General features: G+C 43.7%; 1 long non-coding RNA gene across 1 annotated transcript; it reads left to right on the top strand.

Moving 5' to 3' along the window:
• Window positions 1-1,971: 1,971 nt before the first annotated feature.
• Window positions 1,972-5,854, top strand: LOC132541877 (uncharacterized). Its single transcript, XR_009552979.1, has 3 exons — window positions 1,972-2,092; window positions 4,457-4,685; window positions 5,185-5,854. It is a non-coding gene; the product is annotated as an uncharacterized LOC132541877 (long non-coding RNA).
• The last annotated feature ends 13,307 nt before the right edge of the window (window positions 5,855-19,161 follow it).

Genomic DNA, 19,161 nt, shown 5'->3' with positions numbered 1-19,161 from the left:
TCTATCTTTCTCTTCCCCTCTCTGTCTTCCCCTCCTCTCTCCATTTCTCTCTGTCCTATCCAACAACAATGACATCAGTAACAACAACAATAGTAACCAACACAACATTAAAAAACAGCATGGGCAACAAAAGGGAAAATAAATAAATATTTTTTAAAAATTTAATCTTAAAAACAAAACAAACAAACAACAAAAAGAACTCTGCTAGTGATCCCCATTCTGAAGCTGGTCCTGGGTGTAAAACATTTGGATGAAAAACTTAGAAACAAGTGGCATGTGAGAGAACTTCCCACTGAGAGAGGAGTGTATTTGTATAACTCCAGTCTCCCCACAGGGGCAAACATCGGGTACAACTGGCCGGTCCATTGATTTTTAGTAAAAATACACATGCAAGTGCCTGCATTCTAGGAGAAGGTTCACTGGCTCATAAGGGAGCAGTCATCAAGCACTGTGAAAGCAGCCAGGAAGCCCCTCCCCTCCCAGGTTTGGCAGACAGTTTATGTCCAACAGCATTTAGAAACTGCACCCTCTAGTCTCCAGCAGTTGTGTCCCTGGTAGTAGCTGTGAGTCTGTTTTGAGCTGCACTCACTTTCCACCTCAGGCTGTCTGATTACTAGTGACTGGGGTGGGTGGTGACCCTTAGATCAGGACTCCCAGGTTTCTTTCACACCTGTGGCTTAGTCGTATCTTGGATTCCCACCTTTTTTTCACATGCCATGTATGCCTAGATAAGGACACCCCGAGAAGCCCATATGTTATGTTACCTGTGACACATTCTGGAGCCTCTCAGAATGTCCACTGAAATGCCTGAGCAGGGCCTATGTGCCCACATACAGGCAGGCCTGGCACACCGGGTGGGTGATGGGAAGACATGCACAGGGCATTATGACAAGTGTTTGGTTCCCCAACTGAAAGCAGAGATGCTGCTCACAGTTAACACACCTTGGCAAAGCCCAGCTCAGGGTTTCTGCCCAAGGCCTGAAGTTTGACACGAGCCTGGGGCCTGTTCTTCCTCTGCCCCCACAACTGGCAGAAGGCCCTATCACAGGTGGGCACCCAGTGTCCCTGTAGATTGAGAGGGAGCCCAGTTTCCCTGCAACTGAGAATGACCCACACTTGCAAAACAGAAATAAAGTGGCACTATGTCTTTAAGACATCTGTGCAGTCATCCCAGACAGCACAAAGCCTGCCCCAGAAAAAACTCAACTGCTCCTTTCACAAATGGGCCCCTTCACCTGAGCCCTTGGCTGTTACTGAGAAACAAGTCAGCACTGGGGAAGCTGGAGATTCCACTCCAGCTAGCACTAGAGACTTAGTGAGTCTCAGGCCCTCAGACAGAGAGGGTAGAAAAGTGTCTCCCCAGTCCCCTCCGAGAAAACTGAGTGAAAAAACACACCACTCACTGAACTGCTAGCTTCCAAGGGGACCATCTGCTAACTGCACCCAGCCCAGAGCTTAACCTCTAGTTTTCCCAGAGGCATGTGTCTAATCTTTTTTATTATTATTATTTTTTATTTTTTTGTTTCTTTATTGGGGAATTAATGTTTTACATTCAACAGTAAATACAATAGTTTGTACATGCATAACATTCCCCAGTTTCCCATTTAACAATACAACCCCCACTATGTCATTTATCATCCTTCACGGACCTGTATGTGTCTAATATTACCTAAGCACACACCCACCCCTCTGCCTGGGGATTCCCAAGTCTTTCTTTAATGGAAATCCTCTTGTGGGAAAACAGTACCCCCTTAAACAATACAGATTGTCTTAACTCCAGCGGACTTGACTATAAATTGTGAAAGGAAGCTGGCAGGAGGCCAGACAAGAACTAGAAGAAGCTATAGGAAGGGGGCCAAGGCAGAGGCCCTGACACAGCTGACCTCTGGGATGGAGGGGGTGGACTAGAGTGGGAGGTAATGGGGAGGTGAAACATTTGTGGGTATTCTGGGGTAGCACTCCAGCTTAGGTTCATCAGAGGTGACGTTGCTCGACTCTTCACCAGCCTCCTCCCCACCAGGGGTCTAGGTTTAAGAAACTTCAATGCTAAGGAGCACAATTTTCAAGGACTAAGCAAAAAGTAGCATCCCAGGTTAGTAAGAGTCCTATCAATTGTGTTGTATTGGTTTGTGATGATTTTAACTGGACTGTTTTGATTCAGGACTACTTAACAATCAGGAATGAAATGAAGGTTCACTCATGGCATCTCTTACAAGTATAGTGCACAAGGACCTGAGTTCAAGCCCCTGGTCCCCACCTGCAGGTGGGAAGCTTCACAAGTGGTAAAGCAGTGCTGCAAGTCTATCTATCTATCATCTATCTATCCATCTATCTATCTGTCTATCTATCATCTATCTATCCATCTATCTGTCTATCATCTATCCATCTATCTGTCTGTCTATCATCTATCTATCCATCTATCTGTCTATCTATCATCTATCCATCTATCTATCTGTCTATCATCTATCTATCCATCTATCATCTATCTATCTCTACCTCTTTCTCACCTTTCCCTCTCAATTTATCTTTCTCTATCCAAAATAAATAAATAAGCAAATAAATAAATAATTTTTCAAGTTGTTGATCCCTCCCCTTGCCTGTGTCAAACCCCATGTCACCGTCACCTCTGTTCCCCTGAGGGAAGAAAGCACAAGGGAGCAGGCAGGCGGCAAAGGGCTGCTGGGTTTTCCCCTGCTGCTACCCTGCTTGGTACAACTAAGGGCGGGCCCCCTACTACTCACAGTACTTTTCTGTGAACTATAACATATGGACAGGTTCTTAAAAGTTCCTCTTGGAATTTTAAGCAGTGCAGTCTGCAATCCTGCTCCCTTAGCTTGCGGTGGTGCTGACCTGGGTAGATGGGTGTTTCTAGAAGTGGGTTAAACACACATGTAAAGTGCAAGGACCAACCAGCATAAGGATCCTGGTTTGAGCCCCCAGATCCACACCTGTAGGAGGGGCACTTTACAGGTGGTGAAGCAGGTCTGCAGGTCTCCCCCCTCTCTGTCTTCCCTTCCTCCCTTGATTTCTCTCTGTCCTATCTAACAACAATAGCAATGGCAAAATAACAACAAGGGCAACAAAAATGAGGAAAATGTCCTCCAGGAGCAGTGGATTCATAGTGCAGACACTGAGCCCCAGTGATAACCCTGGAGGCAAAAAAAAAAAAAAGAAAAAGAAAAACTCCTAAGGGGAGCTGGCTTGTGAAAGGGGCATAATTTAAGTTGACATACCTTTGTCTTTTTATCCACACCTTCTTTCTCTTTGGTATCTTTTTGTGTAGACAGTTCTCTCTTTCTTCCCATAGTCCTCTGCATTAGCAAAGTGAGTTCAGGTGATGGTTAGGGTCAGGTGGTGAGTGACTTGAATTTTTTAGGTCTCTCCCATGTGTCCAGGAGGTGTACACGCAGTTTATAAATTTCTCCTTATTTTTTCTCTGTCAGTCTGTCTCACACTTGCTAACTTGTTTGCCCAGCTGCTAAAGAACCCAAGAAGGTACACACAGGTGGTTTCTTTCCATTACACTGTCTTATCTCCTCACAGTCCAGCGTTTTATCTGATGCCCTTCTATCTTATTGAGGCATCATGTGGAACAGTGATGTCATCATTCAGCAAACATCTATTGGTTTCCCACTGTGTGTCTGTCTACCTTGTGCTGAGAGAAGAAGCAAGAGATAGGGAGCAAGACAGGCAGGACTCCTACTGTTAGGGCTCTCCACTCTGGTGGCTTTCTGGGAGTTGGAAAAAAACCCAGTTTATATCATTTGTCAAATTTTGTGGTGGAAGTAGTAAGCTGATACTCTGTGCCTAGATCTTTTTTTTTTTTTTTGCATAGTTAACATTTTCTTTTCTTTTTAAAAAAATGTTACTAATCATTCACAAAATTATGAGATAATAGGGGTACAATTCTACACCATTCCCACCACAGGAGTTGTGTCTTCATCCCCCCCTACCCCGCTCCTGTAGAAACTGCAATTATTCTTCCAAGGTCACAGATATGGGTTGACTTTATGTCTATCTCTATACTTTTATTTATATATATGATCTATTCGCCCTTCCTTCCCCTATGGTCCTGCCTTCTCTTCCTTTCTATGCCACATCTACAACTAATACAACTTCCAAGTGTCCTTCCTTTTTCCTCTTCTCTCTCAGATCAGCAAAACAGTGCCTGACTTCCTCTTGTGTTTTCCTTATTTGCTTCCTTTTCAGTGATGGTATAAAAAAATACTCCTGATGACCAGGCGGTGGCGCACCTGGTTAAGCTCTCACATTTCCATGTGCAGGGACCCAGGTTCAAGGCCCTGCTCCCTACCTGCTGGGGGGAAGCTTCAGCAGCAGTGAAGCAAGTCTGCAGGTGTCTCTCTGCCTCTCTCCCTCTTTATCTCCCTCGCCCCTCTCAGTTTCTCTACCCAATAATAAACAAACAAACTAATAATCCTGGTGACAAATGTTTCAGGTCTGTTATGACGCAGTATACTGGCTGACCATAGGAAGTTGACACAGCACATGGCTGATGTCAGCCTGGTGACAGAGCATACTACAATCTGCATAAACACAGATGTATGTGGGTGGACGAATGGACTAAAAAGATCAGGCAGCCGGAAGTCAGCTCTCTTTGACTCCTGATTCTTCTCCTGCTCAGATGCATCTCAACCATGACTGCCACTCCTGGGAACTGATCTCGTGTAAGTAACTCAGCTAGCTGGTTAAACTCTAGATTCTTCTCTGTAGCCATGAGTAACCTATATCTCTGCTGATGTTCCTACTCACGATCACAGAATGTGAGCTCAGATCTACAGAGATGCAGAGGTCACATAGGCTCCTACGCTGAATATGGGCCCCAGATCAGATCAAATCAGTGGGGTTTACAGTCAACAATATTGATACACCTTTCCCATATTAGGGAACTACTTTCTTTCCTGATCCAGTTCCTGGTCCTTTTTCCAACCATGGCATCATTTCCCCAGATAATAACTTGGATCCACCGGCATATCAGATTTCAGGCTTAGGGGAAAAAAATAAAAAAGTAAAATAAAATAAAATAACTTAGTATAGCAACAGACCCTTTGGAATACAACTAAAATATGCCTACTAGCTATCTACAAAATGGAGGACTTCACTATCCCAGACATTAGGTCAACAATTTGTTTGGCTTTATATGTTAACTCTCTTTTCATCCACCAGGTTCCAGATGTTAGCATGATGCCGACCAAACTTCCCTGGACAGACAACCCCACCAATGTGTCCTGGAGCTCTGCCTCCTCAGAGCCCTTCCTCACTAGGGAAAGAGAGAGACAGGCTGGGAGTATGGATCAACCTGTCAACGCCCATGTTCAGCAGGGAAGCAATTATAACTTTCTGTATCCCACAAGGACCTTGGGTCCATACTCCCATAGGGTTAAAGAATAGGAAAGGTATCAGGGGAGGGGATGGGATACAGAGATCTGGTGGTGGGAATTGTGTGAAGTTGTACCCCTCTTATCCTATGGTTAAGTCAATATTTCCTTTTAATAAATAAAAATTTTTTTAAATTGTTTATCTCATGGGGCTGAACTTCATGGACTTTATGGGCCTAATGTATTCTTTTTTTTTTTAAACAAATGTTTTAATTTATGTTTATTTATTTATTTTCCTTTTTGTTGCCCTTGTTGTTTTTTATTATTGTTGTAGTTATTGTTGTTGTTATTGATGATGTTGTTGTTGGATAAGACAAAGAGAAGTGGAGAGAGGAGGGGAAGACACAGAGGGGAGAGAAAGATAGACACCTGCAGACCTGCTTCACCATGCTTCACCGCTTGTGAAGCAACTCCACTGCAGGTGGGGAGCCAGGGGCTCCCAGGCCTAACGTATTCTTAACCCCAACTGATAATTGCTTATTTTGAATTACCTAAAATTGATGTCCCATATCTCTGTTTGGCCGTAATAAAAGCTTGATTTGTTTAAACCCACTCCCAGCTGCCCCACAGCCGAGTTCATTATGTTTGCAGTCAAAGTCTTTTTTATTTTAATTACCACATAAGTCTGAGTGGAATTAGGGTCCAAAACCCTCTAGTTATCTTCCCCTAACTTTTCCCCCTTCTGGAGGCTTGGACCAAAATTCTTTTGGGGATGCAGAAGGAAGGAGTTCTGGCTTCTGTAGTGGCTTCTCTGCTGGACATGTACATTGGCAGGTTAATCCAGAACCCCAGCCTGATCCAGAACCCCAGCCTGTTTCTATCTTTCTCTAGTAGGGTAGGGCTCTGAAGAGGTGTGTGTGTGTGTGTATGTGTGTGTGTGTATGTGTGTGTGTGTGTGTGTGTGTGTGTGTGTGTGTGTGTGTATGTGTGACGCCATCTGCCTTGGGAGGTCAGGATGGATAATAGCATTCATAACTTGGCGACTGAAAGGCAGTAAGAAATTAATCAGGTCACAATATTAAGAAACAGAAACCAAAGAGTAGGAATAGAGAAGATGAACATAGAGAACCTGAGATGGAAAAAAGTTAGGATGGCTATATTGGGTATGTTCCTAGGAGACCAAGACTTTAGTAGTTTTTGCTTGAGCTTGATAGTTAACATGAAGGTGGGATAAAAATATTGTCTGGGAAGGTATAGTCAGAGTTGAGAATAGAACTAGAAAGCTGGATTAGGGGAGAGAGTTTCCCAAAGTTGAAGAAAATATAATTTATTGTTTAATTCATCAGTCTGACCCAGGTCCCATGTATATTCATATTAAGCACAGGAGCCTGTATGACCTCCGAATCCCTATCAGTCTGAGCTCACAGTCTGTGTTCATAGCTGGGAACATTCTAGGCTGCATTCACTTCAGAACCAATCTTCCTCAGGTGGCAGAGTAAGATGGCCCAGCCTCCCTTTGGAGAGTGGGCCAGTCCCTACTCTTACTATTGCTACTTTATAGTGAGGGCAAGGTCCTGGAGAGACCCACAAGAGGGTTTTAATGAGATTTCTTTTTTTTCTTTTAATTTTTTAAATGAGATTTCAGATGGAAGTGACCAGAGATGGTAAAGAGAGGGATCTGTTAGAGGTCTAGTTCTTTGCCTAGATCTTAATTTATAAAAGATTACAGCTGACTGACACAGAGGTCAATGGGGATTGGCTGGCCCAAGCATGGAGGAAGAAGGGACAGTCTCTTACCACCATAAGTCTTTTTTTAATTTTTTTTATTTATTTAATTTTTTTTATTTTAAATTTTTTATTTAAGAAAGGATTAGTGAACAAAAGCATAAGGTAGGAGGGGTACAACTCCACACAATTCCCACCACCCAATCCCCATAACCCACCCCCTCCCATGGTAGCTTTCCCATTCTCTATCCCTCTGGGAGCATGGACCCAGGGTCTTTTATAATGTTAAAACACCAGGCCTAGAAGATAGCTCACCTGGTAGGGCACATGTCCTACTGTGTGTGAGCCAAGCAACACATGGGAGCACCATTACGCACTATCACCAAAGTCTTTTTTATTTTAATTACAACACAGGTCTAAGTGGAGTCGGGGTCCAGAGCCCATGGATTGCACTGAGGGTGCTCCGTGTATGATGGAGCTGTGCTGTGATGTCTCTCCTCTCTATGTATCTGTCTCCCTCTCACTTTCTTGAAAATGAAGAATGGAAAGAATAAAGAATAGAAAGTTGTGCCAGGAGGACTCTTGGTAGTGGATTAAAAAATACATGAAAATATACAGAAAATAATATCAAAGTACAAAGAATAAAAAGCACTAGATTGATACAACTGGAAATTTCAAGTTACCACTGTGATGGGGCTGACAGAGATGTTGGAGACACATGCAAAGGCTTCAAACAGGTCTATAAATGGAGTCAGACCTGGACAGTGAATGTGCTTCTTCAGCTAACATCAAAAGTGGGCAGTGTTACACCGAAGTAAAGAGAATCTCGGCATTAAAGTTTGGGTTTGCAAAGCACAGGGAAAGGAAGAAACATATATGAGCCCTTGATATATGTCTGCAGACCTGGGGTTACTAAGGGCGTGGGGAGGGCCAATAAGGGGGTAAAGGGAAATCCATTAGTGATGGATGAGATATTTTAACACATATTTGATGGAGATCTGAAACTAGACTCCTGAGATGAAAACAGACTTGTAATACATTTCCTCTATTAAAAAATTAAATATATATATACTATTTTTTTAAATCGGAGGTTGGTATTTGAATCGAGTTCTACAGATTGAGTTCTCTCCTATTCTGCTGGTGAGAGAAAAAAAATATTCAAACACTTTGAAAAACCACTGAAGAGCTTCCTATATTAGGACTGTCAGAAAAGTCATCACACATTTTTTCATAAAAAATCATAGAAAAATATATCATGACTTTCCCAATAACCCAATAGGAGTTAAATAGGTGGCTGGGTCTAAATCTATGGCCCAGCCACCCTACTCTTTGGTGTATATGAGAAATGAAGATGAAATGAAAACATACATACACACACACACACACACACAATGTATATATTCAAAGCTGTTCTTAGCAGCTTTGAATCTCTCTGACTTTCCCTCCTTCCATGTATTCCCAAAACAGAATAAATATTCTATAGGATCTGGGGTTGGAATTTTTGCTTCTTTTGTTTTCCACATAGCACCTAGTGCAGAGCTTAGGGCATCAGCCCAAAGAATGAACACACACACTCTCATCCATAAAAGTCCAGTTTTCCCTTTCCTACTATTCCTACACCCACTAGGATAGTCTAGCACAGCTTAAAAAGAACTTATATTTCTGTCATTGTTGTTATAACAATGTTATATAAGTAGCTCAAAGTAATCGGGAAGGAAGTTTTTACTTTCCACTCATACCTGTATGGAAGTATCATAAGAAAAAAAAAAGGTCCCCACCTGCAAGTGGTGAAGCAGTGCTGCAGGTGTCTCTCTGTCTCTCTCCCTCTCTATCACCCTCTTCCCTCTTGATTTCTGGTTGTCTCTATCCAGTAAAGATAATTAAAAAGAAAAAAGAAAAAAAAGGTAAAATATAGAATGTTCCAACATCAGCCAGGGGCCAGTGCAGAAACACTCAAACTGGACTCCCTCCTCTCCCAATTCTATCTTTTCCTTACTTCTATCTCTGATTCTAGGAGAATGTTTTTAATTATTAATTTTTTTTTTTTTTACGAAAGAACTACTGAACTCTGGCTCATGGTGGTACTGGAGACTGAAGTTGGGGCTTTGGAGCCTCAGGCATGAAAGTCTTTTTGTATAACCATTACGTTGTCTCTCCTGCCCTATTGCTGTTACTGTTATTTGTTAGAATGTTCACCTTTTTTTCAACTCCAATATCACTTTATTTTTTATATTTATTTATTGGATAGAGATAGAGAGAAATTGAGAGGTAATGGGGAAGATAGAAAGAGACAGTGACACAGAGACATACCTGCAGCTCTTCACCCTATGGAACTTTCCCCCTATAGGTGGGGCCCAGGGGCTTGAACCTGGGTCCTTGCACACTGTAATATGTATGCTTAACCAGGTGCACCACCACCCAGTCCCACTCCAATATAACTTTATTGAGAAAATGTTTATTTTCAGAATTTTTGTTGGCACAAAGATACTTTTCCCCAATTACAGGCATTAGTACACTTCACACTCAAACAAACCAAGCCCCTTATTCTAACATCGGGAGTAAGACCCCTGCCTAATAGAATGTCTTGGCCCTCTCTCAGATCCCATGTCCAGCTAGACTCTTCTCTTACCCTTTGTTTCTACTAAATTAAAAATTCCTCCTTGAAAGCAAGCTGGCAGGTTGTTATGCATGTTTGACTCAAATGTGGGTGAGGAACTGCAGAGATTTCCTTCAGAATTATCAAATCTAATTCAGCAAGTTCTTTCTCAGCTTGTCACATGCCAGAGTAGAAACACTAAGTATTCTAAGCTGTAAGATAAAGTCAGATATGTTACATCTGCTGTGTTATTGAGATATAACTGGCATGAAATTGAAAGAGATTGAAAGTGTCCATTGTGGTGATTTGATCCACAGAGTTGTTATGAAAAGCTTCTCCTGTCTAATTAATGAACACATCCATCAGTTCATATATTTACTCAGCACATTTAAGTTGTACACTAGTGTTGTCAACTATAGTCAACATGTTTTACATTAGCTTTTCAGACCTCATTCACCTGATAATTAAAAGTGCCCACACATTTCCCAGCCTCCCTGTGCAGTGGCCCCAGGACCAATTTTCCATCATCAAAGTGGCCAAGAGTCAGACCAGATAGTCAGAAGACCTGCTCCTGGTCCCATCCTAGGTGAGAGGGTCCTTTAGCCACACAAGAGAGCTGGGATCTTCTGGGACTAGAGAGAGAGCAACATGGGAAAGAGAAGGGAGCTCCAGTGCAGGGAGTAGTGGGGAGTCACACCCAAAGCTCCCCCATAAGGCACGTGCCTCTGTCAGTATGCTAGAGAGGGCATTGCTGCTGTGGGTCCCAACAGACCAGCCCACATCCTTCCAACCCCAAACGATGAGGATAGATGTATTGTGGGATCAGATTGAGGTATGGATTGTTTCCTTCTACTGAGAAAAGTTTTGTTTTGTTTTGTTTAGCTATTTTTAGATAGACATACATTGAACCTGGGTCCCACATGTGATAAGGCAGCACATTATTGAAGTAAGATGTTTTGCAGGCCCTCTTCTAGTGAGTTTTAAAATAGCAAGCAAACTGAGAAGGCAACAGAGGATGAGGGTCTGAGAGACCCCAAGCTGTTCCTCTGAGCGTGTGTGTCCTTGATGGTTGACTGTGAATGCCGGTGGGGCAGGAAGGAAGGCCGGTACTCGATTCTAGTCTGAGCATAGCCTGAGTAGTGGCCCTGTCTCCTGGACACACACAGCGCGGGTACATGGCTGCTGCTTTGCCCACATGGGGAGCATAAGAAGCAGCCAGATGGAAGACTGTTTCCTACTTTAGGATTTGATTAAACAGAACAATCTGTCGTATAGCCCTCTGTCAGGTTCTGCACTTACCTTGCTTCTACTGAACCAGTGCTTTTCATCAAAAGGTTTAAATGAGAAATGAAGACACATCCCAATTCAATTATTTAACACCTAAGGGCTGACTGATTTTTTTCAACATTTAAAAACTGATAGGTGGCTCGGGCACCTGGCTGAGCACAAGTTACAATGTGTAAGGACCCAAGTTCACTCCCCCAGTCCCCACCTGCAGGAGGAAAACTTCACAAGTAATGAAGCAGTGCTGCAAATATCTCGTTTCCTCTTTTCCTCTGTATCCCACTTCTCTCTTGATTTTTCTTTGTCCCTATCCAATAAATAAATAAATTTTTTTTAATGCTGGGTGGCACTGGCTATGTGGTAGACCCAATCCCAAGAAGTCATCTATAGCTTGCTGAGGAAGGCACCAGAATTGTGCTGTGTAACAGAAAGAGAGACTGAGGCTTAGTGGCCAGATCTGACAGGTCGTCGGTAGGGAACCCAGGCAGTCATTTCAGCTCCAGTGTCACACTTTTCATCCCATAGAGCCGCCCCTCTCTAATAAATTTTAGCATTTTAGGCTGGATGCTCATTTCTTGCAAATGGAGACTTCAGCTGAAGGCCATAACACTTGCACGGGGCAAGGAGGAGCCCCATGTGCACCAGACTCTGCATGGCACACTCCCCACTAGGTTAGACCATGGTGTGTGTGGGGGGGGTGGCATGCCCCGACCTGGTGCCCTGCCAGAGGTTGGGAAGCCTGGGGCCTGTCACTGTGCTGTCAGCTAGCAGGTCATGAACCCACACCACTCAAGGCTGGCTCTTCTGATTTTTCTCTCCGTTTCTGCTTTCTACCTCTTATTAAAGAAGAGACCATCCTGGGCACACAGGAGACCAGGGCCAGTCCCACTGCGGGGTTGGGATGGGGCCCTGTGCCTCACTGAGAAGAGCTTGCCAGGGAGAAGGAAGGCTCCAGGCAGACACTGAGTCAACAGCTAGGGTTGAGGCTAGGGCTGCTAGGAGTCCCGGAGAAGAAGCTCACTCAGGCCTGCACCTACTCTTGATTCTGTCTCTACCTACTCCAGAAAGACTACGGAGCCTGAGGCTCCAGTATGCTGTTATCATTAGCCTTCAGGGACAGACTGTTAGAGCTGTGAGAATAGATACTGAGAAATGATGTCAAATGTCACTAGACAATGTGCAGAGACGTTCACAGTGGCTCTGTTCCTCACAGCTGCAAGCTGGAAGCCAAAGTCCACAGTAGCAGACTAAATGCACAGGACGATGCCTGAATTCACAAAGGAACAACACAGCAGCTAAGGAGGGGACAGCAGCACTCACAAGGGTGAGCACAGGGCAGGCAGGAAGCCCGCACATTACCTGATTTACAGGGTGGGAAAAAGTGTCCCTCCAAATTCAGAACCTCGGGATAAGAGTTTGTTTGAAAGCAGGGTCTTTACAGATGTAAAAATAATAATAAAAATAATTTTGGGGTCTGGGTGGTGGTGCACTGGGTTAAGCGTACATAGTACAAAATGCAAGGACGGCTCAAGGGTCCAGGTTCAAACCCCGGTTCCCTACCTTCACAAGCAGTGAAGTAGTCTGCAGGTATCTTTCTTTCTCCCTCTCTATCTCCCCCTTCCATCTCAATTTCTCTCTGTCCCAGCCTATATATATATATATGGAAAAAATGGCCCTTAAGAACAATGGATTTGTAGTACTGGCACTGAGCCCAGCTATAACCCTGGAGGCAAAATAAAATAAATAATAATAATTTGTGCTCTATCCCCCTGGATCAATGGCAGGTGCTCTCTAAGAAGGCAGCATAGCTCACTTTGATAGTGTGCTCTTTGCCACGTGCATGAGCTAGGTTCAAGCTCAGCTCCTGCCGCATTAAAGGAATCTTCTATGCTGTGGCCTCATTCACTCTTTTTTCATTTTATTTTATTATTGGATAGAGAGAGAAAAACTGAGAGGGGAGGAGAATATAGAGAGGGAGAGAAACGCCTGCAGCCCTGTTTTACCACTGCTGAAGCTTTCCCCCTGCAGGTGAGGACCAGGGGCTTGAACCTGGGTCCTTGTGCATTGTAATGTGTGTGCTTAATGAGGTGTGCCACCACCTAGTCCCGCCTCATTCACTCTTTCACCTATAAAATACAAGCAGGCAAGCAAACAAACAAAAACACACCAAGCCACAGAGAAGAAGGCCAGTGAAGACTAAAGCAGAAACCGGAATCCACCCTTTCTCTTATTGGTACCAGAGCCCTTCTCTTCACCCTGCCCTGGGAACCTCTCCACAACTTCAACAGCAAGTTTCATGAAAATGAAGCAAAATAGCTTCAGCAAAATAGGTGATGTTGACAATATAGCAGAGGAGGCTGACCCACAAGCTCCACTGGGCCCCCAGGACACACTCAGCATTTGTCCAGGGCTCAGCACAGTCCACTGGAGGGTGTCAGGCTACCAGCTTTGTCATCTCTTCCTGCACGTGGGAGGAATGAGCACTGGCAGGAAGGAGACCTGACTGAGCCCAGAGCCAGAGGCAAATCAGAGGCCACTGTTGAGAAGTTCCAGCTGGCCCAGGGCTGACTGCATCTGCCTGTGGGGGTCCAGGGGGGGAATAAGCCTCTGGGAAGGTGCCCAAAAGCTGTAAGAAAGACCAGGCACTCCCCCCAGAATTTCACTTCCGGATCTCAAAAGGGACTTCAGTGAGGTTCAAAGGCTGGTCTTTTCTCATATGCGGTTAATACTGAGCTTTTGCTTAAAAGCATGTTAGCACTGGGAGACCACATGTGTTCACTTTATCGACCAAGAAACAGACTTCTTTTTTATATATATATTTTTTTATTTTTATATTACAGAATTACATATCGACAGGGATTTGAATCCACACCATTCCCACCACCAGAGTTCTAAATCTTCACTCTCCCCACTGCAGTCCATCCACCACAATTCCCCTAAGGTTGTAGACATGGACCAACCATCTTCTCTACAACTATCTGTCCAATTTATACATACTTGCCCCTTCTTTTTCTGATTCAATCCTCTCTTCCCCTCCAAGCCACTCATAACATCATAGCTACCTCCATATGTCCCTCTCCTTTTCCTTCTCTCTCTCTGGGTGCTGATGGAGCTGGAGTGCAGTGTCATCTTATCTTCATCCTTTCACTTCTCCCTCAATGGAAGTATGGATCAAGGTTGGTTTTGGCTAGCAGAAGATAGGAGTTCTGGTTTCTGTAGCTGCTTCTCCTCTGAGCATGGGCGTTGACAGGTCGATCCATACCCCCCAGCCCCAAGAAAAAGACTTCTCAGAGTGAGTCAGTCCCCCCCCACACCCAGGTGAGAATAAACCAGGGCTTGAGGTTGAGGTCAGGGATAGGGAGATACTCATCCTAAAAGACTTATGCCCCAGGACAAGTGTGGAAGGTATTCAGGGACCTTAGCACCTAGATATCTAGGCCAAAGTGTGTGTGTGTGTGTGTGTGTGTGTGTGTGTGTGTGGTGGGGGTGAGGGGGGGAGTTATGAGCATTCAGATATGAGTGAAGGACCTCTGGAAGCCTTGCATAGTCAAAGGCCAGTACTGCTTCCTCCCTTGGGAGGAAGAAGAGACCCTGCTGATGCCTCAGTCTCCCAACATTTTTGTTTGTTTTGTTGTTGTCTTGTTTGTTTTGTTTTGTTACCTGCTGTATGTGACTCTGCCTACTTCTCTTGGTCCCTTCATTTCCTGGTTTGTAAAGTGGGGCTACTGACATGCCTTTTGGGATTGGTGTGAGGATGCTGAGTGCAGAGCTGAGAGCTCGGCCCTCACCTGAAAATGCCACAGGCCTGCTTGTCTCGCCTCCTCCCTTCCCTTCTCTCTTAAACACCTCCAGGAATGCTCTGTAATGAGGGCAACTGGGAGTTGATGGTAGCTTTCCATTGTAACCCAAATGAAGTGTCAGCCCTATAGTCCTACTTTAAAATCAATCTGCTCACTTCTCAGTGCCACCTCCTGCCCCAGTCTTGAAGACTTTTGAATATCTACAATGGCTCCCTAGTGGGCACTCCTGCTTCTGTTCACAGCGACAGAGTTAGTATACTAAAAACATAAAATAGTCTTCTGGGGCCAGGCAGTAGTGCACCTGGGTAAGCGCACACATTAAGTTCCAGCCCCTGGTTCCCACCTGTAGGGGGAAGGTTTCACAAGTGGTGAAGCAAGGCTGTCTCTGTCTCTCTCCCTCTATCTTCCCCTCCCTTAAGTTTCTCTCCCTAACAATAAGTAAATAAGTAAATAAATAAACATTTAAAAAATTGGATCCTGGGGGTCAGGCAGTAGTGCAGTGGGTTAAGTGCACATGGTGCGAAGCGCAAGGACTAGATCAGGGATCCTTGTTCGAGCCCCAGCTCCCCATCTGCAGGGGGGCTGCTTCACAAATGGTAAAGCAGGTCTGCAGGTGTCTATCTTTCTCTCCCCTTCTCTGTCTTCCCCCTCTCTTTATTTCTCTCTGTCCTATCCAACAATGACAACAACAACAATAATAATAATGACGACAGACAGACAACAAGGACAACAAAGGGGAAAAAATAACCTCCAGGAGCAGTGGATTCGTAGTGCAGGCCCCGAACCCCAGCAATAACTCTGGAGGCAAAAATAAATAAATAAATAAATCCTTTCCAATTTTCTCTCTTTTTCCTCTTCTCCTTCTTTCCAACTCCCTCTCCCCTATCTTTCCTTAAGACCTTTAAAAACTTCCCATTAGTATGTCCCATTCAGGAGCACACCAAATTGAGTACATCCATTACCATACACAAGGATCAGGGTTCGAGCCCCCACTCCCCACCTGCAGGGGGATTGCTTCACAAGAGATGAAGCATGTCTGCATCTTTCTCTCTCTCCACCATCCTCCATTTTCCTCTCCCCTCTAAATTTATCTCTGTTTTATCAAAATAAAATAGAAAGAAAGAAGGGGGTAAGAGAGGATGGCTGCCAGGAACAGTGCTGGCACTGACCCCCATCAATAATCTTGGTGACAAAAAAGAAACAAAAAACTTTCCCATTGCACTTTGAATGAAAGCAAAACTACTTTTACTGATCTCGGAAGTTCTACACCTCTCTATCACTCAACTAACATTATTTGTTTTTCATTTTAGACATAGTCTAATTTAGATCAGGACTCAGTCCCTAACTTCCCTGGTAATTCTTTCTTTTTTTTTTTTTTTTACTTTATTTACTTATATTTTTTATTTAAGGTTTTTTTTAACTTTATTTATTTATTTGTTATTGGATAGAGACAGAGAGAAATTGAGAGATAAGGGGAGATAAAGAGGAAGAAACAGAGAGACACCTGCAGACCTGCTTCACGCCTGTGAAGTGACTTGAACCGGGATCCTAACCGGTCCTTGCGCTTTGCGCCATGTGTGCTTAACCCTCTGCGCTACTGCCCAACTCCCCCTGGTAATTCTTACCCTTTTCCCTTATACCCTGTGATACTGGGCTGACAAGTAAGTGTCAAAATGTCATTGTTTCATGACTGGAGAAATGACCCAATCAGTAGAGCTCATATGGCTGAGGTTCTGAATTTGATCCCCGGTACCACATGTACCAAATTGTGCTTTGATTTCCCGTTCTGCGTCTTATGTGAAGCTTTCACTGATATGTAATCAATAAAATATCCTTTTTAAATATTTTATTTATTTATTTTCCTTTTTTGTTGCCCTTGTTTTTTTTTAATCATTGTTGTGGTTATTATTGTTATTGATGTCGTTGTTGCTGGATAGGACAGAGAGAAATGGAGAGAGATGGGGTAGACAGAGAGGAGGAAAGAAAGACACCTGCAGACCTGCTTCACCGCTTGTGAAGCGACATCCCTTCAGGTAGGGAGCCGGGGGCTTGAACCGGGAACCTTGAACCGGGAACCTTGCGCTTCACACCATGTGCTCTTAACCCGCTGCGCTACCGCCAGACCCCCAAAATATCCTTTTTAAAAGTCGTTGTTACAAATATTTTTTTAATATTTTATTTATTTTATTAATGAGAAAAACAGGAGGAGAGAGACAGACGTCACTCTGGTAGATGTGCACCGGGGATTGAACTCAGGACCTCATGCTTGAGAGTGCAGTTCCTTAGCCACTGCGCCACCTCCCGGACCACAAAAGATTTTTTTTTAATCCGATTGTTTAATTAAACTGGTGGCTATGACCCCTTTCTATGTCTCTTCCATTTTGGCGGCCCCTGCTTAGAAAAGGTGGAGGGAGTGGGAGTAGTATAGCAGCTAGACCACTAGAGGGCGCGCTAAAACCATCAGCCCAGATGGGTAAGGGACCTGACGGTAGTGCTCTGAATTCACGGTCTGGAAGTGTTCCTCTACAGAGTTCGTTTTTTCATTCTCATTAACCACCAGGTTTATCTAGTTTGAAATATAGGTCTGTCTCTAAGTCACAAGTCCTCGGCACCGAGCCTCGGATGAGGAGCCAGGCTCAGTTAACACCTCAGTGGGACACTGCTTGACTGGCAACCCTGATCTAAAGGACCATTAGGTGGCATCGCCCTCCTTCTCTGCATCCACTGCACAACCTCCCAGAGGTGTTTAGATTATTAAAGGACTTTAATGATTTCAAGAGGAGTGACTCTCAGGACATTCAGCCTAAACAGAAATCAGTCTGGAAAGGTGGCCCTGGCTTGCACAAAATTTAGCTCACACATTCCTAAAGGACAAGGGCAAATGGCATCAGCAGGAAGGGTGCTGCCCAATCACTGACATGAACAGGTTAAAATACATTACTTTATACACATTTATGTAGCATATACATACTGTTTCTGCAAACGTATCTCTAGTGGTCAGCACCTGCGTGTTTTGGCCTGGGGACTTTCTCTGGCCACCAGATCTGGAGGAGATGGGGTTTGATGGAGAAGAAGAGCTCTAGTTTTATTCTTAAAAAAAAAAAAAGTCCATAACAGGTAAAGTTGCTGCCGTCCCCATTATAATCTAAGGTCGCCTTTAACAGTTATATGTCCTTTCAGTATTTTCCTTTCCTTTTTTTCTTCCTTCCTTTTTCATCAAAAGTTCTCACTGAATCTCGCTTGGTGCCTGTATGATTAACCCCCCACTCCCAGTGGCTATGTCCCCTACCCCACATTCCTTTTCTTTTGATAGAACAGAGAGAAATTGAGAGGGGAGGGGGACGAGAGAGAAAGAGGGGGGAACCTACAGCACTGCTTCACTGCTTATAAAGCTTCACTCTGCAGGTAGGAACTGAAGGCTTGAACCAAGATCTTTGTACATGAAAACATATATGTTTAATTGGGTGTTCAACTGCCCACCATATTTTTCTATAAGCTTATATATATGCCATCCTGCATGCACTTACCAACTAGTTATTTTCATTCAACATTTTGTCTTGACAATTTCAGTTAATTAAATTGATTTTCTGGTCAACCAGTAGACTAGTTTCTCTACAATTCCTGAAAAATATATTGTTACACTGGTGGGAGAAAAAAAAATCTTATTACCAGAATTTTAACTTCCTTTGAATCTTCATTGAAAACAAAACATTACCTCTCAATATACCTCTCAAGAATATTATGCATGTTGGATTTTTCCTGGGAATATATTTCTGGAGCCTCTTACCTACAGGGAGATAAAGCAATTTATATCATGTTTACTCAGTAGGCTTCTTGTACAGAATCCTGTGTAGACCCTCTGGCTGCTTTAGTTTTTAAACAACTGCTTCTGAGATCTTAATCTCTCACCTTCCTCAACATGCTAAATGGAACACAGATCTGAACAGTAGCATCATGATTTATAAAGCCTAAAATGTTCGTAATTTTCATGGCTGGACAGTGGTATCCCTATTTGAATGCACATATTACCATGAGCAAGGGCCCATCTTCAAGCCCCCTGCAGGGTTTGAAATCTTCAAGGACCTGATGGGAGGAAGCTTCACAAGCAGTGAAGCACTGCTGCAGGTGTCTCTCCTTCTTCTCCATCACCCCTCCTCTCTCAATGTTTCCCTATTCTATTAAATAAGTAAATAAGTAAATAAATCACCAGGGGCATGGAGCCCCAGTGTAGACATTGAGTCCCAGTCATAATCCTAGCAGAAAGAATAAATAAATAAATAACCTGCATAATTTTCACTTTCATTCAGGGTGAATTCCAATGATTATATTGAAGAAAAACAGAATGCATGTTCCTCAAATGCATTTGGGAGTCTTGAGTCAAAAGCGGAATGAATGCCTGACCCAGCAATACCACTCTTAG

This window comes from Erinaceus europaeus, chromosome 1, assembly GCF_950295315.1.
Source record: "Erinaceus europaeus chromosome 1, mEriEur2.1, whole genome shotgun sequence".
Lineage (NCBI taxonomy): Eukaryota > Metazoa > Chordata > Mammalia > Eulipotyphla > Erinaceidae > Erinaceus > Erinaceus europaeus.
Note: the sequence above shows the minus strand (reverse complement) of the source record. Positions and strands in the feature narration are given on the sequence as shown.